This window comes from Lepidothrix coronata, unplaced genomic scaffold, assembly GCF_001604755.1.
Source record: "Lepidothrix coronata isolate B3197 unplaced genomic scaffold, Lepidothrix_coronata-1.0 Scaffold1, whole genome shotgun sequence".
In the NCBI taxonomy this organism is placed as follows: Eukaryota; Metazoa; Chordata; class Aves; order Passeriformes; family Pipridae; genus Lepidothrix; species Lepidothrix coronata.
In genome coordinates this window covers 15056695-15084663 of record NW_016690181.1, presented here as the reverse complement: position 1 = coordinate 15084663, position 27969 = coordinate 15056695, and the positions used below count along the sequence as shown (strand labels likewise).

The 27969-nt window shown below is 35.7% G+C and overlaps 1 protein-coding gene across 17 annotated transcripts in view; it reads right to left on the bottom strand.

Annotated features, from left to right (window-relative positions):
- The window catches only part of SOX6 (SRY-box 6), a 375776-nt gene that overhangs the window by 188094 nt on the left and 159713 nt on the right, over positions 1–27969 (bottom strand). The window lies entirely within an intron of this gene.

Below are 27969 nucleotides of genomic sequence, written 5' to 3'. Positions count from 1 at the left end.
ATGAACATGTTTCACCTATACTCAAGAGTGCTCTTTTTCCTTTGAAGAAGCTTCCCCACCTTTGTACCACAGACAAGGACCAGCAGTCCTCCGAAAGGGTAGAGTTTGGCCAAACAGAAAACCACCAAAAAATACTTTTAAACCACTAATTTTTCATCCAAAAATATATGTTTGCTACATGGGCAGATACACATACTCTTAACTTTGCTCAGTTCTTTATTTTTTAAACATAACTTTTACAACCTCCTGTTCCTTGCTCAGACAGCACATAGAATCATAAAATTTTAAGGAGTTGGAATGGACCTTAAAGATCATTTAGTCCCAACCACCCTGCCATTGGCAGGAGTACCTCCCACTAGACCAGGTTGCTTAAGGCCACAACCAAACCTGTCCTTGAACACTGCCAGGGTTGGGGCATCCACAACCTCCCTGGGTCAACCTCTTCCAGTGCCTAAACACCTTCACACTAAAAAATTTCTTCCTAATATCTCACCTAAATTTACCCTCTTTCAATTTGTACCCATTACTCCTTGTCTTATCACTACAGTTCCTGACGAAGAGTCCCTCTCAATCTTCCCCATAGGTCCCCTTCAGGTACTAGAAGGTTGCTATGAACTCTCCATGCAACCTTCTCTTCTCCAGGCTGAACGGCCCCAACTTTCTCAGCCTGCCCTCATAGGAGAGGTGCTCCAGTCCTCTTGCCAACTTCATGGCCTTCCTCTAGATTTGCTCCAGCAGTTCCATGTACTTCTTATGCTGGGGACACTGGAACTGTATGCAGTACACCAGTGGGGATCATCCTAATCTTAAAGCCCAATTCCTCTTGTTTTGCAGGTGTTCTGGTTTCAATTCACAGTATCGCAGGAAGTTACCCATAAAATCCCCCCAAAATTAGACAATTCATATCAGCTACTAAATACATTGGAAAACAATACCAAGCCAACCAACATCAATTATATTCTGTAACAACTTTCCAGGGCCAAGGTGTCAGGTGCCGTCCCTATATTGGACCTTCTTTACGTCTCGTTGCTCAGAGACTCTGACTTTTGCAAAAAAAAAAAAAAAAAAGTCTGGATCAAATCTAGCAAAGAAAGGGATCATTTATAAGTCCTCTGTGGGTACATTGTGTCTTTGGTGTGTGGCTGAAACTCCCATTAACACTAACATGAGCTACGCAGTCCTACTGATGGGTGAATTATACCCCTGACAGAAAAGTGGTTTTTTGCTCGATGGATTTTCTTTGATGAACTTGTTGGCTACTGCACAGTCATGTGTATATATTTAAGTATTTCTCTGTGTGTATGCATTTGTATATCTCTACAGTGATGATGTCAGTTTGACTAAAAATGCAGATAAAGCACTTCTTAAGCCAAAATGGGCCAAAGCTAATTTTCCCCATATAAACTTCGGTTTGGCCCTTATTTATCAAAACCAGAAAAACTTTGACAGAAAAGGGGATTCAAATTGGTTATCCCAACAAAAAATAGAAGTTAAGGCCTTTCTTAAGACTTACTTTATAGGAACCGTATGCACAACTTTCACTTTCTAGAAAGTGGTTTTCTCTTGAACACACATCAGAACCATTCATCATCACATAATTGCAAGTTGTCAGTCAGAGCCGCACCCTTCACGCAGTGGCAGGCCGCCAGCACATCTGTCAGAAGCACTCACAAGCTTCCGTGTATTATTGTAATCCCCTACAAAAGGAACAAACCCATTCATCCTGTCCACATTTTCCAAATGAAATGACGACTGTAAACCCTGAGCCTAGAAAAATAATAGCACTTACCCTAAAAATGCCACACTTGTCAAGTGACCACAGGCTAAATACCAGTGAGCAGATACAAAATAATTCTAATCCATACATGTAACACATAAGTTTTAGGGAGTCGAGTTCTGCATGCATGAAAGAGGAAAGATGGGTTCTGTGCATACAGCAAAGTGGTCTCCAATGGTGAAACTGGTTGTGGGGTTAAACCTTGCACCCAATCTGCAAACACTCATTCTGGACTTGATTAGGAAAAATGTATCCTTCTTGCTTGATATTTCTATTGTCTTTTTTGGCTTCTTATGTTTTCTTTCTCCTTTACCTAGGATCATCTAATCTTTATGTCAGCACATACTCTTTTCTGCTGTACCTCTTGAAAGATGTATTCTGCTCAGACAGGCTCCACAGGTGACACCTCTGGGCCAGCGAACCTGGGCCAATGAGTACAAAGCAGGCATGATTCTCTTCTCAGAAGTGATGTTAAAGACTTTCATGGAGAACTAAACAGCTTTAAGAGTATTAAATACTGTTCTACACAATGCTTCAGAAGTTTATTTGCAGAGTATATGCATATGAGAGCCACGAATACTTTGGACAATGAAGTAGAGTACTAAGCTTTACCTCTCTACCTTCACTAACTCTTTTGCATTCTCTCCTGTGAAAGTATGACAGTTCAATGTTCAGCAACACTGATTGAAACATGCCATCCCCTTGAAGGCAACAGTGCAGCCACATGAATCCAGCAAGATCTTCCGAGTAGCTTTGCTTCAGCCAGTGAGGCTGCAGACAGAGTCTAACACTTCCCTCTAACCAGCCAGATTTTTCTACATGCTCAGATACAGAAGTGAAGCCATGACTCTTCTCTGACCCTACTTCCAATACTTTGACCCTGGGAACCTTAAAGGAGCAGGAGCATCCAGCCAGCATGCATGCCCACTCATAGTGACTGGGCTGGTGAAGGCTCTGTGCATGCCACACTGCTATTGGGCACTTTTATCAGCCCTTGACACGGACAGAATGCATATTACGTATACAGACATACACAAACATGCATTTCTGAAATAATTTGAAAGATATATGATGGCTGACCTGCTGTAAAATTTATTTCCAAGAGCAAATAGAGAAAGCATTACTCCTGAGTGATATAGCCAGGAGTAAATTATACCATCTCACTGCACAAAGGAAGAAAAATATCATAACAAATCAACCCGCAGCTGTGATGTGCACCTATATTCACACAGTGCTATTGTTCAAACTAGTGTTAAGGAAAATATAGCAACTCTCCAACTATCTCAAAAAAAATCTCAGTGTACTGTAAAACTGCCATGCAAGCATAAGGAAGGTGCAGAAACTGCTCTGCTTACTACTGGACTGTCACACAGACTAGTCTAGCTGGTCCACCCCACCAGATTGAGTCTGGAACATAGGAATATCAAAGTCGATCATCAAAATCCTGCAAAACATGCTGGTTTCCAAAACACCAGTGGGTTAATAAAAATTGGCCCCTCAATTCTTTCGTTACTCTGTTTCTCAGTTAGAAAGATGATCTTTTTATCTCATACAACTACTGAAGAATTAAATCATTTTGCAAAATTGTAATATAAACAGTTTTAAGCACAATAGTATTTTTTTTCAGTGACACCATCTTAACTTTTACATATTTTCAATGTTTACTTGATATTTTTTCGGAACTATGCCATATTCAGTAATTGTTAATTTTTGTCATGAATGAAGACCAAATTTCACTAAATCTGAAAGAAATTAATTTTGGACTTGAGACATCATGAGGTAAAAATATCTGCTGTAAACTAGTTAAATCAAGATAATTGAATGCTTTGTCTTTATATATATATATATATATATGATACAAACACACACAAATATAAGAACAACATATGGTCAACAAGAAATAAATAAAACTGAAAACCCTTTACAACTGCATGGCAAGCATCCAAGCTAAATTTCAGGTAGCAGATGGCATGAATAGGATACATGTGAGAAACAGGCAATTTCAATTATCTCTGAATAGTTCATAAACAGGAAAATTTGGCAAACGACAATTTAAAAAAAAATTTACTTGAAAAATAACATTGTGTAATAGAGATAACTGAATTGAAAACATAACAATGCAAAGTTATTAAGCTCATCCTGACCATAATTTCATAATGAGTATTACATGATTACATGTGACAGAAAAGAGCTGCCCCAAATACTCATGGCTGGAAAATGTAACAATTAATTATTCCAAGTGGGGCTCAGAATTTCATTTCAGTTATTATCATCACCCAAAAGTAGCCAAAATATCTTGCTCACCAAGTCCCTCCTTAGATTTTGTGCAATCTACAGATGAAAAAAAAAAAAAAAAACCTACAAACTGGACCTGTACGTTTCTTCAAGCAGTTATTCAAATTTCAAAAGAGTTTGTTCATCAGAGGTCAGATTTGCCCATACGCGTCATTCAAAAATTATGTCGTTTTAAGCCATAAAATAAAATAAGATGCAAACAAATATTATGTTTAGAATCTTTTGTGAGTCATACCAAATAAAAATCTGACCTTCGCAAAAGAGTTTGCTCTCTGTTCAACTTATCTTTTTGAGAAATCAAAAGTGTCAGGTGTATTTCTGAAATGTCAAAATTTAATAAGTAGGACAGAGGCTACTTTCCTAAACATTTCATTGAGATGCTTATAAATGCTGTGTATAGTCAGCCAGACTAGTCACCTAGGAATCTATTCATTAGACATTATATTTCTTTCTGCCTTTGTGCTCCCCTCCCTCAGTCTGCTTTCAGGTAAGAAATGTGTCATACATAAAGATCTATTAGCTCAAATCCCTGATGTTATTCAGATATCTAAATGTGATTTAAGTGACAAATTGCCATTTGTGTAATTGGGAGTTAGATAGCTAAACAATAGTTTGGGTGTCTGTATTCCACTGAGACCTAAGCTTTTCTGTTAATACGTCTATGAAAAAATAGTAAAAGAGTTCTCAACCATTCCATTCTTAAGTTAGACTGAAGACAAAACCAATTAAAATGAAAAAATAATCCTTCCTGCATAAATATAGGCAGGAAAAAAGTGTAATTTACACTGAAATACATATAGCTTTTCATTTATCAGATTAGTACCTCCAAAAATCAGAAAAGAAAGGAAGCGTTTATTGACCCCTGCGATTCCAGAAACATTTAGTAAGAATTGAAGAAGCTGTTATCCAGTTCAAATGACAACTATTTCTCTTTTTTCATGCTAATAAAGAGAATTTGATCCCTGTTAAAAGGGAAAGTTGTTCAGAAGGCTTTATCAACAGCACCTTCAGCCTGGCATAATAGAGGCACAGCAAAATCAACAGATGCTTCTGAGCATCTCAATAACTGAGGTCTGGGTCTTTGGAAGAATGACTAGTCTGCCATTTCATAACTGTCATTTGAAAAAGGAAAAGTGATGTTTAATGACAGATGGGTTTTACTGCCCAGATGAATTGAAATACATAGAACTCACGTATTTTATGAACATTGAATATTTATGTAACTTATTTATACATCTCTTGCTTATAGCTAGAAACTGATACATACACAACTGTAGTATTTAAAAAATAGACAGAACTTTTAGGAATGGTGCTTGAATCAAATTACATCTCATTTTCAAAGCTAGTGGTGGGCCCAATAGTTTTGGAAGTTAAAGTTATAAGTGCTGAACATATCTCAAAAATCAGTCCCACTATGTTTCAAGTTAGGTATCCAAAGTCAGTAACCACAACTGATCTCTTGGGACACCAGAAAGGATGTTCGCAGTAAACACAACTACACAGTCAAGACACTCTCAGCTGAATATCATTTCCATCAGAAAAAAAGGCTGCTATATAATACCTTTCAGACAAAGCAACACAGGAGCTACCAGCTGCAAATATGTTTTTAGAATTCACAGCCTCCCTGAGGGGGAGTCAGCTACTTCTGTTGGAGACCTTAACCCTTTCTCATCATACTCAGACAGCCTTTTCGTGGGTCCTTCTACCACAGCTCACAAAGTCAATGACGTACCTCCTATCTTGGAAGGCTGGGACACAAAATCTAACAAGGAGTTGCCAGAAGTGTCAATAGTCACCCCATACATTAGAAGCCCCAGCCAAGCAGGGATCTCTTGAGCCCATGAACCCTGTCCTCAGTAAGTGCAGGTAACCATATAATAATCAGCAGCAAAGTCTGCAAAGCTCACCAAGCTCCATGTGGCTACTCACTTCAAAATGAACATGGTTTCTGCTTTCAGAGTGGTTGCAAGCACAGGGGTTCAGCAGACTTGGGTTTAATGTCATTTTTCTTTCCCTACTTGCCCACTGACTGACAGTCCAACAAATGAACAGCTACCGCTCTCATCATTTCCATAGCTCAGAGCACAGGAGTTTGCCCGGCTTCATAAAAGAAAGATCCTGATTTGAGAATATTCCTTACTCTCTCTGTAATAATTAAAAAAAAAAAAAAGACAAAACTTTCTAAAATTTAGAAGTTCAGAAAATTTAAACTTAATTCTTAATATAAATTAAATGAATCCTAGCAGCCCAACTATCGGTTTCAAACCAGTAAATCAGTATGCTTAATGTCAGCAACCAATAAAGCAGAAACATATGCTCTGCTTCACTAATGGCATAAAGAACATTCCCTGATTGCCTTTTGGTTGAAGCCAAATGTTTGTTGGCTAAAACAAGATTTATTTTAGAAACATTAATTTTCAATAGCATGCAAACTGATTCATTTTCTGTGAAATCTGTGAGATTACTTTTAGTTTTAAAAGACTTCCATAATGGTTTCTACACAAGACCTATCAAATTATATTTCTTGGCCCATAACAGCCATCTATCGTTTCTCCTGGCTAAGAAACCTTCCCACAGTATATTATAGTACAATACATGAGCTACTGTGTTTGAAGTTACAGCTTATTTTATCAAGCTATAGAGGTTCTCTACAGCTAGTAAGCAGTACGCTCCCTTGAAACAAATAGATCAGTGTTTTCTTTGATTTTGTATTTTCTTTCTTTGAAAAGAATACTAGATGTTAAGGCAATGAAATATCAAATATTGAATACATAGCTATTGAAATATACATATTTCAATATGTGTATCATACCAAACGATACAGAATAAAACTGTCACAGCCGCTGAGCTTCCATTTTTCTCATGTATTTACACCAAGAAGCAAGAAGTTACATTTTCCAGAAAGTTCAACTATCTTTTAAGCACTCAAAAGATGTGAACAATTTCTCCAAAGTGTTCCCACTATTCTCAGTGCTGAAAGTTTTAATAAATTAAACATTTCTTTTGTGACTGAATAAGAGCTGTTGAACACTAGGGCCATTTGAAAATCTCTTCCAGTGGGGGCATCTCACAATGACACAAAGTCCAACTAGCATCTTTAATATAACAATTCATTACACTTGAGGCATAGCACTATATTATCTAAGCAAGAACTGCAAGATTGGCCCCATAAAATGTAAATTTTACTCTTTCCGTTTGTGACCGAAGTAATTTTAAGAAACCAGATAATTCCAGTGTCTCAGAGATCAAAGTAAATAAGTGGTTTCATGAAAGGGTCAGCTGCAAGTATATGGCATCCAGTGGCTGACAAAAGATTAAAATGCAATCACATACAAAAAAGCCACAACTTGAAGGAAATCATGCATTCTTGAAAAGATACTTAATACTAATAGATGACATACTTTTACTTGAGTTTGGATCATCTATCCTCATGACTCATTATGTGTTTAAGTACATCAATTATATCATAAATAATTTATATCATTACAATGTTCTGTGGTTTAATGCATTTAAAACTGTTTCAGACTGATGAGGGTCTTATATGTCTCACACACCTCAACAGACCAGGACACTAAGACTGAAATAAAACCTTCTTATTAATAAGTCTAAATACTTTTTCATATGAATAAGTTAATTCAAAATATACCAAATAACACAAATCAAAGTGCTAGGGTGTCCAATTTACAGACAGGGTATCTGAAGCAGAAAGGTTAACATCTTTGCCCAGACTCAAAGCAAGCCACTGCAATCACTGTGCTTCTCTCCAGATTCTGAGGCAACTCCTGGAACATAATAGAAAACCTAACAAAAACAGAGCTTGTAGGAAACATTCTCTTAACATACAGCATGATCACAAACACTGAAAGGCTGGTTGACATTTTCAAAGCTGCAAAGGGAATTTGGATGCTGCCAATTCTCATTAACTTTAATGGGAACTGGGCATCCAAATCTCTTAGGCAGTTTTGCAAATCCCACCACAAATGACCATTTAGGTGGTAAGCATTAAATGGTATTGCCTGCCAGGCACCTTTATCTTTAGAGAGCTTCATAAAAGAAAGCTTCATTGTTTTCTTCCTTGTAGAAGAGTATGTGAGCTAAATGAAGTTTCTCACTCATGGCTTGCACAGAAACAATTTTTCCTGCCCCTTGCAAGGTGCAATTCAAGCTGTTTCTGTAGGCTATCACTAGGAAAGTCAGGACAAAGAACACACATAGGAAAACAATCACTGCTGAGAGATAAAAAGTAAATTCACTGCAAGTTGGTGAATATTTCTGAGCAGACACTCCTGAAATACATGGGCTTTTTATTTGACTTTTAATAGAAATATTTGGTATTACTAGTGCTAAATTTCTCACCTATTCATTTTTTACTTTCTATATGCCCGTCTTTCTGACTAACACCTTGGCATTCAAACAAGTACTATGCTCAAAAATAAAAAAAATAAAACCTGTATAAATGACAGTGTTCAACCATGAACACATTGTCTTTTATGAATATTATAATCACAGAATCAATAAGCCTACAAAGAAAAAACAGGACACAAAACGTGTTTTGTCATTTCTGACGAAGTTATAAAAACAACAGACATTCAATATGCCAAGTGTTCTTCAATCCTTCATAATCATAGCCTTATTGAAGTGAGGACAAAAAGGGTCTAATTGCATAGGAGCAATCTCAATGTAATAGGTTATACACCCAGGCACTGCTGCACAATACAACAAAAACAACGTTCCCTGTGTATAGCAGAATGTCATCTCTCATTTTCAGGCAATTACCTTCTTTCTTGTCAACAGTTTTAATAACCTCCATCATCTCTAAAAGACTTTTGCTTCAGTTAAATAATTTTCAGCTTTTTAATATGCAAATGTGCTTGTTCATATGCATGGGTGAAGTGGCGCTGCTACTTGAAATGTGTCAGTACATTGTGGAGCACCTGCACCTCGGGGAAGCTTGATTTAATTGACACCTAATACTATTCATTATTCCACTTAGTGAGCAACTCCTATTAGTCACCTGTAGGTTTTCCTATAAGCAGTGCTTTGGCCACCAATGAAAATATGAATATTTCTATAAATAGAATGGCCATATTTAGTAAAGGGGGTTCACTACTGGTGAGTCTGGAACATTATCTCATTGGGAATATTTCTTAGGATTCTCCCCCACCCCTATTCCTCCCAAGAACTTTTCCTGACTATGACAGAAGTCAAGAGTAACTCCTATTTAAAAAATATTTTATCTGTGTTAACTATCAGTATCTTAATTCTATAACTGTATTAAATGAACACTATGTGAAGTATGCAAAAGAGAACAGGGGAAAATAATCAAGGTGGGTGGTTTTTATTAATGTAGCTACTGTTTCCCTAAAGTGTGATCTGAGTTGGACAATTCGAATGTCTGCTTTATATGACCTAAACGTAATCACTGGCTGTGCAAAGAAATGCAGAATACGTGTTATTAATTGAATATTCTTCTAATAAATATTTACCATGATTTTCTAGTTTAACCTTATCCAGTTAATAGCCAATTTCGCTCAATTGTGAAGAATGTGCAACAAAGATCTTTAAATTGCCGCATGAAATAATTACGATGAATGTGGGATTCTCTGTCTTTACTGATATGAATGTGATAAATATATGCTATAAATGGACACAATTTAAAACTGCCATTGTTCTTTTATTGCTGTATTAGAACTCAGGCACAGGGCACCGTATGTGCTGAGTTGATTATATCGGGGTTGTTTCTTTACCACATGGTCTGTAACCTTATTGTTCAGGCCACATTTCTTTCCAGCATTAATGCATTTGTTAGTCCCAGAAGGCTTAAACTACAGATGTTTAACATCCTGCTTATGGACAGATCATCTGGAATATGAACTAAGAAATCTATACGACTTATTAGTATATGTTATGAGTGCAGCAGAGATTTAATAGCCTGTTCAAACTAGATTAGTGAAACAGTTTCTTACAAAACTGCAAATTCTTAAAATAGACTCATGTAAAAATGAAAAATTAAGATATTCTTTTGATTAAAAATGATTTTTATCAGAAGAATTTGTCACTAATTAATGCTGTTTACATAATAGTGCATGTAACATTAATTACAGCTTTCAGAATGTTAACTGCAAACCTTTTTTTTTTTTTTCTTCTGTAAGCACAGATTTACCAGTATGGTAGAAATCAGAGCTCTTTTGAGGGCTTTTCTGCAGTGTATTCAAAGTGATCATAAATCAAGTCTAGAATTCAAAGACAATTAAGGACACAGGCAGTAAAAAAGACTGAGTAATGCTAACCCAGAACTCCAATCATTTTTAAAGTAAGTGGGGAGAACACTGGTCAACTAGGCGATTGTTGGTATCCCCCAAAATGTAATCTCCAAGCTGAAGAATGGCAGCTGGCAGAACAGCTGGTGAATAGGATTAATGTCAGAAGAAAGAAATAAAACTCAACATATGTCCAAGCCTGCGGTGCTGGGACTGAGCATGATTGTACCCCGACGGATACCATGTGTACAGCTGGAAAGTGCCACTGTGCCATGCTTCTCTACCCCACAAGGTCATTTCTAAGAAGTACAGCTAATATCTGAACTGAACTTTTCCTTGAGAACTCTGACTGATTAAGAAACGAACAAACAAGCTTCATAGTGCAAACGTTTTGGACCATTTTAAACGTGCTCTGGGTGGTTTTTTTATAATACAATCTCAACTAAAAAAAGCAGATTAGTATTAAAAAGGACAGATTGCACTAATGTAAATATAATTTTAAAGCTATTTAAACCTTTTAATCTCATCTCATTCAGATTTCCACGTTCAAGGTTCAAATAATACCAAAACTGCAAGTTTAATAAAATAATTTAATTTCATAGTACTTACATGTTTTACTGAAACAAATTTTAATAAACAGCCTGCATAGCTAGGCTTTGTCTAAGAAATTGGGGAAAAAAAAATGACATTAGCATTAATTCATGTTTATATTTTGAAATGTTAGCTTTTAAGGGTTTTTCAGCTCATTCCTTAGCATACTCCTAATTTTTTACTGTAACGGGGCAGTTGTTGGAATTGGTTATAGTGAAGAACAGTAAACATATAAAAATTCCTAACTCATGAGAAAGGCACGAGTATTTTTAGAAGTTCGAGAAGAACAAATTCTGTTCAGTCTCCACTTTTCTACTACTGGCTTCAAAAAAATCCTATCAGCTAAATAGCAAAGTTCATAGACAAACAAACTCTTCACTACAATTGTGTACAGAAAGAGCACAAAGGGTTAATATAACCAGTATTGTTCTGTCCCTAATGTAGTCTTCAAATATGGTCACTTTGGGTGCCTTTTATTTTGGTTAGGGAAAATAAGAAAAGAAACTACAGTACCAAATTCAGGTCACTTTCAAAAATACCTATTTCACTATGTTCACTTGAACTTAAAATATCTATTTGATAAAAATGCAAAAATTATTGAAGTGAAAAGTCATAGCCCCACTCCTTTACTATTTTCTTGTTATCTTTCTTTTTAATTTTCCTTCTATTACTGTTGTCTTTTCCTTTCTTTTCTCTTTTTCTGTTTTTTGTTTTTTCTTTTCCTTTCTCACATAGCAGAAAACAAGCAGTGGAATAATACCTCACATGCTCTTCCCAGAGGAAAAGACACATGTACCTCAAAGGATGCAAGCATGCATCCTTGGTACCTTAAAATGGAATATCCAACTGGTGTTCCATCCGTCAGCTGCAAGACAGCAACAGGTAACCAGAGGTAATATTTTATTACTCATACTAAGTTGACTACACTAAGGAAAGTAACTGTGCTCCTTTCCACTTAAATAAAATAATCAACAAATGGCAAGCAGACCTAATGACTTGTTCTGGTTAGAACAGTATTTTTCTGACTTGTAGAAAGATGCTTGCTCACATTTTAATAATAATGGAAATCCTTTACAGTAAGAGATGTAGAAGAACTTCAAAAAAAACAGTACAGATGAGAAACCTAAGCCAGTTTGAAACTAGTGAATGCCAAAGGCCACAACTGTTACTGGTTTGAAAACAGTGTAATTACAAATGAAATTTCTACTGAAACCTCTAACCTTTTTTTTATTTATCAGGTGCTTATACAATAGTCGCATAATTTTAAATACTGTGGTATGTTACAGAAAAAAATAGAGGCCTTCTATTCTTGAAATATACTTTATTCTGGTATAACTCCATTAGTGGCATAATTTTAAGTGAACTAATGTATTATAAACTAACATAGTTTGTATCTAAGAATTTTCTAATGCATGTTCACCCTCTTAACACAATTTGTGTTCCATCACTTATTTGAAATGTCACTATAATCTATTTATTACATTTATTTGGAAATACCTACCCATTTTTACCAATTTCTCCTAATCACTTCTCAAAAGGAAACCAATAAAGAAAGTGGAAAAATCATTTTATATAATGATAGTAAAAGTATAATGTGCATTATATTCTCATGTCCTGATAGCTGACTCCTTCAGTAGGAAAAATGCTGAGAAGTTTTAATTTGTCAGCAAACACACAGATCTGCATTTCTAACAAAGGTAAAACTGCCAGGGAGATTTTGAGCTTTCCTTCAAGAAGGACTCATATGTGAAGGTCTAAATGTCTAATCAAGACAGCAAACTTGGGGGTTTTTTCATGACATAAAATTATTCCATTCTATTTTAAGATAGTCTTGATTCTAAGTAAGAATCTCCAGCAGCCCTGATCTAATGTGATTATGTACTGGTAAAAATGTTTTTGTTTACATTCATGAAAAAGGGAAAGAAAAGCACATTGCTTATTAATATGTACTGAATTGTTTAAGAAGATTTTTAAGATACAAGTTAAAAGAATTTCATAATTTCAATTTCTCCTTTTCATTTAATAGTAGACATTCATTAGGACCCACACACTGTAATAAATTATAATAATTTCAAACAAGAATTAAATTACTAGGTACCTAGTGAAAGAGCCATTTTTTCTTAGGTACCCTGTAATCTAACTGTCAGATTTAAAATCTATTCCCAATCAACTCTTCACAACATTCACATTTATTCATCTATGCTAAATTAATAAAAGGTGTGAATAATACTGACAAAATTGATCATTATTGTTCATGTAGATTTAGAAAATTATAAGGTAATCTAAAATATAAAAGGAATTGAGGGAAACTATTACAGTTCTTATAAATAAATTCATCCTTTGCTATCTTTTTTTTTTAAATTGGGAAAAATTTTCAACAAGAATTTATTGAGATTGACTAGCAAGCTATTTAATAAATTGCACATTTCAGAACAGAACTACATTTTTATTTCAAAAACTATTAAAAGTTGACGATGACACTAATGCAACATGAGAGTTCACCCAGAGCCTTAAAAAGTAATGCTGAAACACCAAAAAAGCTATCCACTATCAGACTGAATACAGTTTTTTGGTAGGTTTCACCTAGGGTATGCCAAGCACCTTCCACGAGGTCCTGAGTGAGCTCAGGTAACATGGAAGTAAACGGGAATTGGGGTCACCCAGAATCACTTGGAATCTGGATCTGACCGAGTACACCAACTCTGTAAAACAGGCTGAGCATCCCTCCCCTTTATCTGTGTAAACAGATATACAAGGGGACGGCATTCTCCAAGGAGTTAAAGGTGTTACACAATCATCTTTCCTTATATACAGACTTAGCAGCAGCGAGAAGTAACCACTGGATATTATTGCTTCTCTAGGAAAACCAGAGACAATGTCTGTATAAGACTATCCTGTCCTTTGCACATTTGCAGTAATTCCTGCTATCTAACCTCACTGACCCTCTCCCCCCTGACGGGGATCCCTGCAGATAAAGTAAAGCATGTCAACATCTGTTCCCATTCACACCGATTTTAATTTACAAAAAGAGCTTTGCTATTTTCAGAACAGGCTCCAGAGCACAATGACAGATTTAAGGCCTTTAATGGGGTTGCATTTTGAGTGTGTCAGCGTTTCATACTCACCAGGACTTGATTCTAAGGGGCTGCACCAAAGGAAGCTGCGCGGGTTTGAGGAGCCACAGAAAGGGTATTCTCCTCACTACCATACTATTTACCTGTAAACCAGCTGGAAAAGTTTTAATGTCCTTAACAAACCTCTGCATTTGCTGCTTTGACCAGAAACTGGAGATTCAGAGTACCAGGGACACAATTCCTTCCCTTCCCATTTTCATCCTGTGCATTCCTTCTACCACCACACACCTTTCTGAAATTCAGCATGTATTACTGGGGGTACGTTTTCCAAACTGCTTTCTCATGACATTGCTCTGTTCTTAATGACTTTTGAACCCACTGTTTTTTTGTGAAAGCAAAGCCAGGCCAAAGCCCTTTGTGTTTTTGTTTTCGGTGGTTTTCTTTTTTAAAAAACGCAGTCCTTGGCCTCTCCTGTCCTGATATATTACAAATACTCTCAATAACTAACTGTCATTTTTCCAAAGTTCTTTTAACTGGGCATTATTTATCGACTACCCTTGTAAATCTGAAGAATTTACTCATCCCACTAGAAAGTTGCAGAGCATACAGATACTGTGAGGATCACAGTCATACAAAAACAATTCACAGAATTTCAGGGAATTCTTAGTGACTCAAATTAATTTTTTCCATCTCTTCGAGAGGGTTTAGTTGTTTTTTTAAAGATATACAATATGAAGAACAACTTGGAGAAACAATGCACAAGTTGTGTTGTAATCACATAACAGCTAAGACAAGAGCAGCTGAGCAGAAGGAAGATGGGCAGTGGAATGCCATACAGTAATCAGCACTGTTGACTAATCAGAATTTGAGACACTAGAAGGTAATAAGGGTATTATAAAGAATGGCTTATTGAAGGAGCAGCTGTTTATGTGTAGCTCACTGTTTAAATGAATTCCACTAGATTGCCATGGTATGTTTTGGTTAAAAAAAAAGTTTTACTCAAAAAAAAAAAAAAAGAAGAAAAGGAAAAGATATATCAGGAAAGGCAAGCACAAGGGAGCAAATATCTGCATATCATGACCACAAGTACATAAATAGAAGCAGTTCTAGGTACTGGGGACCTCTAAAAAAATGACATAAATTCATTGGCCCTGGAAGTTACAAAAGAATATTCATTACTTAGGCAAAGCTTAAATGTCATCTTTGTTAGCCTCAACCACTGAGCTTTGTTGCCATGGGCACAAGAGCTGAGGTGGTTATGAAGGGTAATAGACAAAGAGGAAAAAACCAAGGGAAAGTGTAACGAAAACCAACTACAGAGCCATTTTAAGACATTTATATTTGCACTGGCAGCCAATAAACACAATAAATAAATTCAACCTCATTTACAGAAAAAAAAAAAAAGGCCAACTTTAATATCCCCCCACATAAACACAATAATAATAAAATAGTGCTATGATCACAACTAGGAAAATCTAATTAAATAATGTAAGAAGACCAAAAATAGAAACAATATTCAAAATCACACAAGTGAAAGCAACAACTCACTATAATTCTCAGATAATAATCATGTTGTTCAAATCTATGTGCCACAGGGTTGTTCAACACTTTTTTTGTTCGCCTGTTTGTTTTCAGAAACCAAGTTACACTTTTGTTTTTAAAAATATCTTTGAACAATTGGGGGCAGGAAGGAGACTGCCTAATTGTAGTGGAGATTTATCATAATCCGTTATTTAAAATATTCTACTTTGGACAGCAAGGGCTTGGTAATATTTAAAAGCAGTCAGCAAGAAGTGGAAACTCTGGTATCTTTTGTAACAGTTCACATGTCAAACTGGCAAAGTGCCCACAGTGTACGGCAGAAAAATCTATTTAATGTCTGCCCCACAAGGCGACATGAGGCTTGATTGGCAGAAAGCAGAGAGTGGCTTTTGATCATGTGTCCTAACAAGCAGTTCCAGCTCCTGTCTCTTCGGCTGAGCGGCTCCACATTACCTATTCAAACAGAAGTGACAGGCCACTGCACTACTCTTTGGCTCTAGTCTCACGCAGTGGGAGCTATGCTGGAGACAGAGCCACTGATTAAATATATCACTTTTTCAAGACAAGCAGGTTGTCTGAATCAAAGTTGGACAGAATAGACTCAACATTATTAAAAGAGGATATAAAACTGGAGTTGAGTGATGTTAGGCCAGTGTGTACAGCCTCAGGGATTCACAGACTGACAAGGGGAATAAGGAACAGCAGAACTCATAAAGCAGGGTCAGAAATTAGCTGTGACACCTTGGCCATTTTCCCATCACTTCAGGGCCACTGTGTTTCAAATCCTGTAGTCTCTTTTTGGCTTTTTTTTAATGATTTTCTTTGCAGAAAGAAGGAAGGGGGGGGGTGTAAAAACCGTTAACTACCAAAAGTCGCAAATTGCAGTTTTACAATTAGAGATAAAACATTAGCCACATTTTGCCACCTAATATACAGTGTTTTCTAATTAGATTGTGGTTTTTTCCTTGTATTCTCATCAGCCAAATTATTGTCATCAAATAATTTGTTGATACAGCACTAACTACTCTTGCTCTAAGGAATAACTGAAAGCTGAGGAAAATGACTGAATAGAGATGCTTATTACATTGCCCTGTTAGTTCATTAACAAATTGGTTTGATTTTTGAGGTCATATGTCTGGCCACTGTCTGTTGTGTTACCTGATACACAGACACAAAAGGGCAACAGACATGATTCTTTGTCTAGTCATTATATCACAGAAACACCAGATACACTGAAACCTAGTGGAACCAACGCTCCAACTAAATTTTTAATTACAAGTATAACTGCAGATGTAACAAAACCTATTAACAAAGCTGCAACAACCACATTTAAACAGCTAAAAACACAAACAGTCCACAGAGGGAACAGAAACTGAAGCAAAGGAATCTTATTTTACTCAGTGATGCGTGTGCATGCCAGATCTATAAAATTATTTCTGGGCTATTCAAAGTTCTGTAACAAAATATTAAAATTATGATATAAAATCTAGGCAGATTTTTTCCAGAACTACTCCTGCAGTAATTCCATTGAAATTAATAGAGTTACCTCAGGAATAAACTTGGTTCAATATTTATTTTTCACTACGGCAAGTTCTTCTGACATTTTAACAAACCTCTGCCCGATGTGTTAGTTTTTGTTTCATTGTAAATATTTAAAAGTAATCTGCTTGTTACATATTTAAGATATGATAAGGACTGCTTAGACCTACACTGAGAAGCAGAGCTGTTTTAAATATTGAATATGCAGGTAAATTTTAAGATAGAGTAGGAAGAACCAAATCCTGTCCTCATGCATATCCCGTGACACATACAGCACAGCTATAAATGCAAACAGAATTCATTCTTAAGGTGGCGTTAGACTAAGAAATTCAGTACAGAGCCCTCAAAGGTTTTGGTGCAACTACAGGCTCTCTAGGCTGTAGTGTTCAGACTTCTTCCAGATGGGTGAAAAAGCCTGCTTTCTTCAACATTTTCAAACAAATAAAAAGACAGAAGAGTATTCAAGATGGGTTTTTTTAGGTTCAGTGAAGATCATGATTTACTGTAGAGGGTGTTGTCACATCAAGTTCTTTAAGAAATGTGAGCAGGCAGCAGTGCATTGTAGCTTCATGTCGAAATATGGCAAATGGTTATGTAAAGCATTAAGTAAAACAGTTAACAAAAAGGAAGATGAAAATAAACAGCCATTCATACATAGGGCATTGTGCCCAGGAACTCTGGGCACCTATGTAAGTAAAACTAAAAATATATTATGATTAATAAAAGAAAACAGCTATTAGATACATTCCAAAATGCTAGGCTGTAGAACAAGACATTTTGGCACAGCTTTACTGATTGGCAGCCCATGTTAAGGACCGACCCAAGACTGCAACAGAGTGAGAGCTGCTAGTCAGGACAGAGCAATGCTAACAGGAGCTCTCTGCAGATGTTTACACAGTACTTGCCCTCAAGACTATATTTAACAAGGACTGTTGCGCTTTTTTTTTCAAGAATATCAGAGTTTGAACTTTACGAAAACACCACCACTTCTCTAGGTTATTAAAGCAAGACAGAAGTGGGAGGTTTTGACACATTAACCACCATTAACTCTTGCTTAATTTTGGAGATCAACATGCCAATGAGTAAACAAGGAAGAAGCCTGGCTACAAATAGGAATTAGAAGGATTCCTCACAATCCAAAACACATTTATGAAGCACAGAATTATGTAGTTAAGAACACTGAATTATGTTTTTATTCTTGGTTTTCACTTTGCACTCATCTGCTACACGCCAGGAAGGAAGAGTGCACAGACAGGGTGAAAAATCAAATTATACAGCCAGGGCTTGAGCACACACCACTGAAGTTCTTGATAAAGCCCCTCTTGGATTTAAGGGCACCAGCTCAGTCCTACAGTGCAGAACCAGTGGCTTTAAAATAAAACATATTGGAGATCACACCTTGGGTGCTCCCGAGTTCAAGAAAGACATGGGCATAACAGGAGAGACTCTCGAATGGGCCACAAGGCAAACAACTGCCTGGAGCATCTCTCATATGAAGAGGGGCTGAGAGTGCCATGACTGTTTAGGCTGTAAAAGAGCAGGGGATAACATACAAATATCTGATGGTAGGAGTAACAAAGGCAGATTCGTGCACTTCTCAGTGCACTGAATTTCTTAGTCTAACACGACAGCCTCAGAGGCAAAGGGAACAAATAGAAATACAGGAAATTCCCTTGAAACATAAGAAAAAAAAATCTTTCTTATTGTAAGGATGACCAAACACTGAAAAGGTTGAGGGGTTTCCATCCTTGGAGATATACAAAAACTGATGGGACATGTCTCTAAACAACTTGTTCTAGGTGATTGTGCTCTGCACAGAGGGGTTAGACAGTGCCTTCTCACCTCAGCCACTTTGTGATTTTCTGATTCTATGGAACTCACAGCAAACTGAGTGTAGGAGAACAGATATAAGGCTCTTTCTCATATTGGTTGATATACTTGAGAGAAGAAAGCTGCTTTTAATGATGACATCCTAAATTTTATGGTGCCGAACTGAGCAGTTCTTTGTAAAAAGGATAAATTCAAAAGCCAAGTCCCTCCCTCACACTCAAAAACACTCTAGCAGATTTCCAAATTTTTTTAAGCTCATATTCTTCCCATTGCAAATTTCAGAGAAAATAAAAATGCCTAAAAATACTTAAATAAAATACTTAAATTAAAAAAAAAAACTACTTTTTTTCTCATTAATTCCTACTCATATTTAATAATACACAAAAGTAACAGTGATGTTGAATGAATTTAGCCTCCTTAACACAATATTATTTGGGGTTAATTAGCATGGCTGAAGACTGATCTTAATAGTTGTTGCTTCCACTGGAGGCAGGTTTCTCTCACGAAAGAAGTGGCATCTTGGAGTTTCAGAATAAAACACAGAGGTAAAAGTAGCTGCTCTCTCCATTAGATGAACAAGACAGCCTGAGCATGCAGCCACCTTGTGAAGCCTGGGAGCAAGTACCTCTGTCTCTCTTGTGGCAACCAAATAAAGTTGTCAAAATTATTTTTAAATAATGACAAGGTATCTAAACCAAATATGGTATAGAAAAATAAGGAATATATCAGCATTTAAAATGTATATGCTGCTGAGCATTTTTACTGTCATTTCTTTAAGAAAAGTAGATCTAATTAGCTGTATCTCTAAAGTGTGTACCTAGCATTTTTATTATGTATTATAACGTTTTGCTTAGAGTTGACATTTTTATTCTGACAAGCACTGTCTGGAGAGCTCTCAATAAATAATACATTTACAATTTTCAGTAAATAAGCACTGGACACAAATCGTTATCCTTACTTACAGCTGCCCTTCTCTAATAGTGCTTTTACAAGTAAGGTGACTATTCAGTCTAATGCAATACTCTCAGTGCTGGAAAGATATTTTCATTCATTACCCCAGTCACAAGCACTTAAAGCACTTTTAGGCCCTGTTGCAAACCAGCAGGAATGGCGAAGCAAATAAAACCAACTAAAACTAAAGTTCATCACCAAAGAAATCTGAGGCCATTCACCCTACAGAACTTGGAAAATACAATGGCATACAAGATCAGCCACGTTTGAGTCCCATTTTTCCCTTGTATTTTTTATATTTACATTAGCAATTTTAGGAAGGGAAGTATTGCAGTCTAGTCCCTACTATTAACCTGATGGTTACAAAATGTATTTCAATTGCCATTTTAAAGCATGATCCGATCATAACATTGCTTGTGTCACAGTACATCAGAAACCAATGAAGTTTGAATCTATATTTCTGCTGCCAAGATCATGCAACTGAAGCAACTCACCATATTTTTACAGCTATTTACTCACTCACATTCTTTACCACAGAGCTCAGTGTCAGTTGTACCTATTCACACTGAACTTGCCCTTCTTACTGCCCCTAGGAAAAAGATGGCTTTTAAGATATGCTATTTTAATAATGCTTTCACAATACTAATATCATACAAATAGTGTATAGACAGCAGATGTTTTACCATGTCTAAAAAGGAGACAAAAGTGTGGAGTAGCATAGCACAGAAAATTATATAAAACGGAAGTATGGACACAATTTGTCACACAATAAAATGTGTAGAGAGGGATTAAAGAAAAAGAAAAGGTGAGATGATTCCTGAAGGTAAGACATTAGAAAACACAGTTGCTGGGGAAGAACTGGTTGGAATGGTCAGTAGATGCTGGCACTGAGAATATTTCAGCCTTTTTTAGTGTAATCTGTCCTGATCCACCGCTCAAATTCAGAGAAAATGAGAAAAGGGTGAAGGCTCATTTGTTCTAATGAAAAGGATTTTACTCATCTCAAATATTCTGGGTTGAATAAAGACATTTTTTCAATGTGATGAAAGCATCTCAAAATGGTGAGAGCAATTATCTACTCAAAAATAAAGAATTTGCATAGCTAGAATTGAGTCCTGAATGTCAGACTCTTCCCCCATCAGGATTCAATATGATCAACTCTCTTTACTAGCAAAAGCAACAATTTTGTAGATACGCAGAGGAACAACCTGCATTGGGAAACCGAACCTCCAGAAAGGTAGAAGCTCCAGAAAATCCCATGGGTCCTACACCTAGGTAACTGCCTGGTAGTAACCAAGGTGTATTTTTGCCTGGCAAATTCTCACATGGCTACTATCAGACTAACCAGATTCCTGATGATGATGCTGAATAAGATCTAAGAACAGAAGGGACATGAAAACCTTAAAGCAAAACAGATGATCTATACAATCTGTCAACGTATTCATGTAAGTCTCACTCTTCACGATACCTATGTAAAAGTCTGTACTATACTCTTTTTGGGTGCCATGAATGAATTTCAGAACAAAGAAAACTGAAGTGAAGCTTTCAAATGTAGCATGAGACATACTGAAAAGTACTGAAAAATTACTGTATCAACACAGAACCTTTGAGTAATGACTAGATGCTCAAATAAGACTTTAGTGAAGGCAGCCAGATAATAAATGCAAAGATAAGGTGGAAAGATGACAATATGCACCACTTTCTTATATAAAATTTGTGAGATAGCATTTAATCACAAAACAGTACTCTGAAAGACTTAAAGAATATGGGAAAGTAAAAAAAATCAAAAAATGCATAAATCCTCATAAACCTAGAATGATAAATAAAAATATGAGACAAAATATTAATGAGCAGATACAGTATGGTTACACATACTGGGTCTGTCATTGCAAAAAAGAAATATGTAAACACATATTGCATTCTAAATTTCATTAAAATTGTAATAAAATTTAACAGAATGAATTTTTGATGGAAAAATCAAATACAACAGATAGAATGAAAAAAAAAGCTGCAAATTCTTTTAGTTACCAGAAAATAACCCTATAAAACACTTTCTTTGTGGTAATGTTCCTAAAAAGTCTTAAATTATTTTAATTTAACATATTGAGATATTGGAATTCACTATACACTTCAATAAATGAATTCTTAGACATTTTATGATCTATAAAACATCTATAAATAAAAGAATATCTTTTTCTAAAACGGCAGTATATATTGCAAGGAAAAAGAGTAATCAATGTGCTTTTACCAAGGTAATTGGATTTAAAAAAAAGAAAGAGAGAGAGAGAGAGAGAGAAAGAGTAAGTTGCATTTAATTATTTGATAAAGAGGTAAGTAACTGAAGTAAACAGTGATTTAGGAAAATGTGTTTCATATCTCTCCTTTAACATGATCTGAGTCATCTATTTATTGTGTGGACCTTTGGGCTTTTGGAAGCATGTTTGGAGTCTAGAAGAAAAATTCTTCATCTTAGATGTCATATATGGCTTCTAAAAAAAGCAAATGAAAGATAAGTATTAAATTAACCATATACATAACTGATTCTGAATTTACTTAGCAAAACTGATTTTTAAGAAGAAAAAAGAAACACGATGAGAGTGGTACCTAGCAGATATGACAAGGTTTTTCAAAGGTGATGAAAGAAGTTTGAAGAGGGTGGGGTTTTTAATATCCAAAGGGCTTGTTTCTAGCTGAGAGGAATGCCAGTTGTCATTTGTAAATTTAATAGATATCATAAAAAAAGAAAACAGTAGTATTAACTCATTTTTAACCATTACTTTGGATAATCCTAATAGCAAAAGACAGCAACAATTTTAAAACCTTGACAGAGAACAAAATATCTGTAGCCATAAAAAAAAAAAATAATATTAAAGAACAAGGGTCTATAAATGGTCTATAAATGCCAAGTGTATTAGGAGAACCAAGGATCATGACTGTCAGTAGAAAATGTGGGTATACAGCACACCACAAGACAGGTAACTTGAACTAAATCTCTGTAAAAATTCTGAACGACATTTAAAAATATTCATTGACCACAAATGGTCAACAGTTCACTTTTAAGACTGATCCACAAAGGAGAACTCCTGACATGTACTGTCCACAAAGGTTATGCTAAAAACTATACTAAAACCAAGTATATGTTTGTTTATGTCTGAACACTTTCTGTTCTCAGCTGTGGCAGGCTTAAAACAAAGAACACAAAACAGAAACTCTCCATTAATTTAATATAATATGCACAGATTCCATTAAAAAAGAACTCAAAACAACAATAACAAAAAACCCAAACGAAACCTCAATAACAACAACAACTAAACAACCCTGCATAAAATTACAATCAAAATTACAACCAAAATGTCCACTTATAAAACACAGTATGGGAAAGTTTAAGTTTCTTCATTTCCAAATAAATTAACAGGAAATATGTACATATTTGTGTGTGCAATAATTGAGTATACTGTCCTTACTGGAATAATAGAACATTTTATAGGGGAAGTGTCTATTTTAAGCCAATATAACAAAAAATTTTCAATTATTATTAACTGATGAAGCTGGAGGAAAAAAAAAATAACAAAACAAAAAATCAGAAAAACCATCACTACTGAGTACTGCAGTAAGATTTTTCCCTACTGCATATAAAATTATTAATACATGTGAACCCTTAATTTTTAATTTAGATGTCTTTAGACATATTATATATGACTATGAGTTACATATATCCACCCGTAGAGAGAGAGTACAAACAGGTGCACATGACAGAGAATAGATGGAAATTTATGAATATACTACTCTTTATATAGATGTTCATTATTCCAACATGCACACATAAAAATCTTTGATCACTGAACATTCAGCTATGGTCTTCAAGGAGGAAACAAGAATGGGAAGCACTTTATAAAAAGCTTCTGCTAGAATTGTGAACTGAACTTGGTTGAAAAACGATACTGTATACATTGCTCAGAATCAAGGTCAAAAGTGAATTAGGAATCCAGGCCCTGAGTAATGAGGGCTTAGCACTTAGCAGAAATGACATGCCCAGTTTCCAGCTCAGAAGTGCCAGCTGACCTGCCAACCTAGCATTCCAGATCTGAAAGGGAGAAATCTGCTCTCCTAGCTACAGACAAGATGTGTACTACTAATTATTGCTCCTAGAGGCTTATGATGAAGTACAGTAGGATAGTTGTCTGGAAGCCAATTCTCAGACTAGAATTCAGGTAGCCCAGGCTGTAAATCTGTCTCACAAAAGTAATATAAGCAATATTCAAAAAGTCTTTTAGTGAAGGGGGATAGAAAGGGAAAGAAGCAGTAAGACCATACTATCTAACATAAACTCTTCATTTGAGCTGTATAGAGGTTTAATACTTGATTATACTGGAGGATACTTCCAAAGAAAAAAAACCACTAAAACAATACTTCTGCTCACAGAAAAACCGAGACGAATATACTAAAGTTATCCAAGAGGCCCTAGAGTCTGGTCTTGTTGATTAAATTAGACACCTGTTCATTTCTGATCTCTTCTGTCTTATGAGAACACAAGTCAGCAAAGTCTTTACATACTCAAATTAACTCTAAATATTTGTAGCATTCTTTCCTTTTTCAATTACAACATTCTCATCAATTTTCTCATTTCCAAATCATTACCAATTAAGACACAGGAATGCCTTAATGTACAAAAAAATGCAAATACTGGACCCCGAAATCAAAAAAAAAATGTTGTTTCTTCTGTTATGTTGGTAGTCTTTGTTCAGACTCCAAATAATGCTAAAAACATACCCAAGGTATGTATCTTCCTGTATGAGGCGCTCATGTTTCCAGTACTATACACAAGACATGACACTGGCTGAAGCACTACTATTAAAGAGAGATTAAAACAGCTGTACATTATGCTGAAGCACTCACTCTTCCCTTTACAAACAGACGGTCCTGGATTACAAGCAGCACTTGACCATTTAAATCACTACAACAACCAGATTTAGCCAGCTGGGCCATATTCTCCTAGGCAATGCCTGTTGACCTCCTCAGTCACAGCTGCTCAGATGAAATTCTCATCAGACAACTTGTTTTCAGAAGCCAAAGGACTCTGATTAAATATATCTATTTAGACATGATAAAGTCTCTCAGTATATATTTCTTTTTCCAGGTTATGAGGTACAGTGGAGACCACAAGTAGTAAATACAAGCATAACAGACGCCTAATATCTGAATGTATACCACAAAATATTTAAGTATTTAACCCCAGCAAGTCATATTACTCATTCTTTACTCCACTTCTAACTCTACAATTACTTCGACATATGACTGTACATTAGCCTAAATTCCACAGCTACATCAATGTTCATGGAGGTCATCTCTACAAAAGAGGCTCACATGAACTTTTTTTAAAGGAGTCATGCAAGACTTAAAGCCCCACACAATAGTATACAATGGAAATACACATCTTTTCCCCATTCCATTTATTAAAGCAATATATAATATGCTCTCTATTTGCTAAAAAATCAGCAGGTGTTTTTTCATCCGGGTAAAGAATTTTGTGACAGATCAGAACTTACTACACTAAGAGCTCCTCAGCCGCATTGGTTGTGTACCATTTTAAGAAAAAAACTGCACAGAAACATATTTTAAAATGTAGGTGTTAAAGAGCATCATATGTAGTATATGTGTGACCAGGCTATTAATTAGGTTGTTTAAAAGACACTATCAGATGGCAAAACAATTTCATAATCTCAGATCTCATTTCTCCAACTGACTCTGCACAGAGTTAAAACAAGTTCAGAGTCATAAAATTTTTAAAATATTATTTTATTTTAATTAAACAAGTATGGAGAATTTACTTCTTTTTAATTCAGAGAAACCTCTGAAATAGGTATTCAAATCTGCTATAAGAATTTTGGTATTCCTGATCTATACATTGAACTTTCTAAGTGTAACATCCTGAAGAATTTCCAATCTTTCTATTAATGATTTTTCTGTGTTAGTTTATATAAAATCAGTCAAATATTCGTTATTTTCTGCTAAATGTAAGTAACCTTTTTTTCTACAGAAAATGCTGGATGAACTGAGAAGAACTTAACATAGTTAAGCTCTTAACATAACTTCATAGAATGGTTTGGGTTGGAAGGGACCTTGAAAATCATCTAATTCCGACTCCACTGCCATAGGCAGAAGCACTTTTCACTAGACCAGAGTTCTCAGAACTCCATGCAACCTGGCCTTGAACACTTCCAGGGATGGGGCATCCATAGGTTCTCTGGACAACCTGTTCCAGTGCCTCACCACCCTCACAGTGAAGAATATCTAATCTAAACATGAAGATACAGTCAAATACCTTTGAACTTACAGGCAGACTTTAGAATAGTTTTCCAGTATAATGTGGTCCATAAAAGGCAAGATTACTTTATAGATCAGAAATTACCTTTATTTCACAACTGATGAGAAAATATAGCACAGAAGGCTGCAACTCAGTGAGAGGGATCTCTCTGCTGTGCACATACCTCTCTTAAAACAACTAATGTGTAGTAATGCAGAGGAAACGTTGAAAATTCTAGAGAATTCATACAAAAATAAGCTATCAAATGCTTGAATCCGTACAGTAAGATACTGTGTTTAAACTTTTTGCTGCACATTTTTATTAGCACACCATTGAGTATACTCCTGGAATAGTGGTGTCAATATAATCAACAGCAACTTTTATACTCCCACAGAAAGTAGGAGCCAAGACCTTTGATTAGCATGGAGTGTTGAACGACTGCTACTGACTGTAAAAAACAATTCTGCTAAAGTAATATTTAAAATAGTTTTCTAAGTCTAACTACCAAATCTAAGAAATTTTTGAAAGAGTGATCTTTACAGCTGAAAACAGACAGATGGTAGCAAAGAATCTGGGACATTCTCTCTTTAGAGATGTTTCACCAGCTTCAGAAAGGATACCTATAGAACACATTTATCTATGTACTGGCATTTAACAATTATGCCAAGAAATATGAAAGCCTACGTCCATCCCTACATGATTTTAGCCCATATTTAAGTATATTATTGTATCAGGTTCAATTTTAATTGAAATCTACATTGATATGTGGAGTCAAGGGAACCTAACCTTAAGTGCACTGTTTGAAGTGCACTGTGACCATACCATGAAATTGAGAAGTCAAAATAATACTGAACTCCTTCATATTTAAAAAAAAAAAAAATCACGAAGTTCTACTGCTTTGTGGCTCTGCTACATCACATGTAATCTTCCTGGGTTATTTTTAATGCCACAAAGCAACACTGGTAAAATAACTAAGAGAATCCACATGTTTATCTATTTCAGAGCCTCCTACTCTCACAACTTCACTGATTCAAACTCATGTATGAGCACACAGACTAGAAGGTATTACTGCAGAACCAAGCAAGACTTCATTCTACTTGATATGTAGAGAAATTTTCATGATGGGCCCTGACTATGTGCACAGATACACTGATAAACTCTCCAATTCTACTTGGCTCCTGCCATGGCCAAAATCTCAGCAAAGTCAATGAAAGTATCTGAATGAGGACTGAATACATAAACTATCTCAGCATTCAAAGATTTTTCCTCATTTTTCTCTCCGTTTTAATACTTGTAACAATATCTGAGCAGACTGCACAATTCTAGCTACATAGGTCAGAACTATGTAGTTTTAGACTTTAAACTGTTTCCCATTCTCCTAATTACAGACACTTGGTCATTAGGGTGATGAAAGATGAGAATTTCTAAGGCAAAAAAAAACAGCTCGTGTTTTATTCATTCTTATTGTTTAAAATAAATATTTATCTTTTAAAAGAAGAAGAACAAATACCACTGAAGAATACCCCTCACAACTCTACAACCTGTTGAGAATTCATCATAACCTTTCAAGTAAGGGCTGAGTTTTCACCTAATCCAACATTCTTGCTTTGACTCACAACCAAGACATTTTAAAAACTTTTAAAAACTGGCATATTTGTCTAAAATCCCTAAAGGACCTCAAATTACCACTGCCATGGAAACCTGTGAATAACTTTATCCTAGCCTTTGCCAATCATGCAATTTTATGGCTCTTGATACCCAAGACATCCTTTATGCTATAAAAATTATAGGATTTGAGGGTAGGGA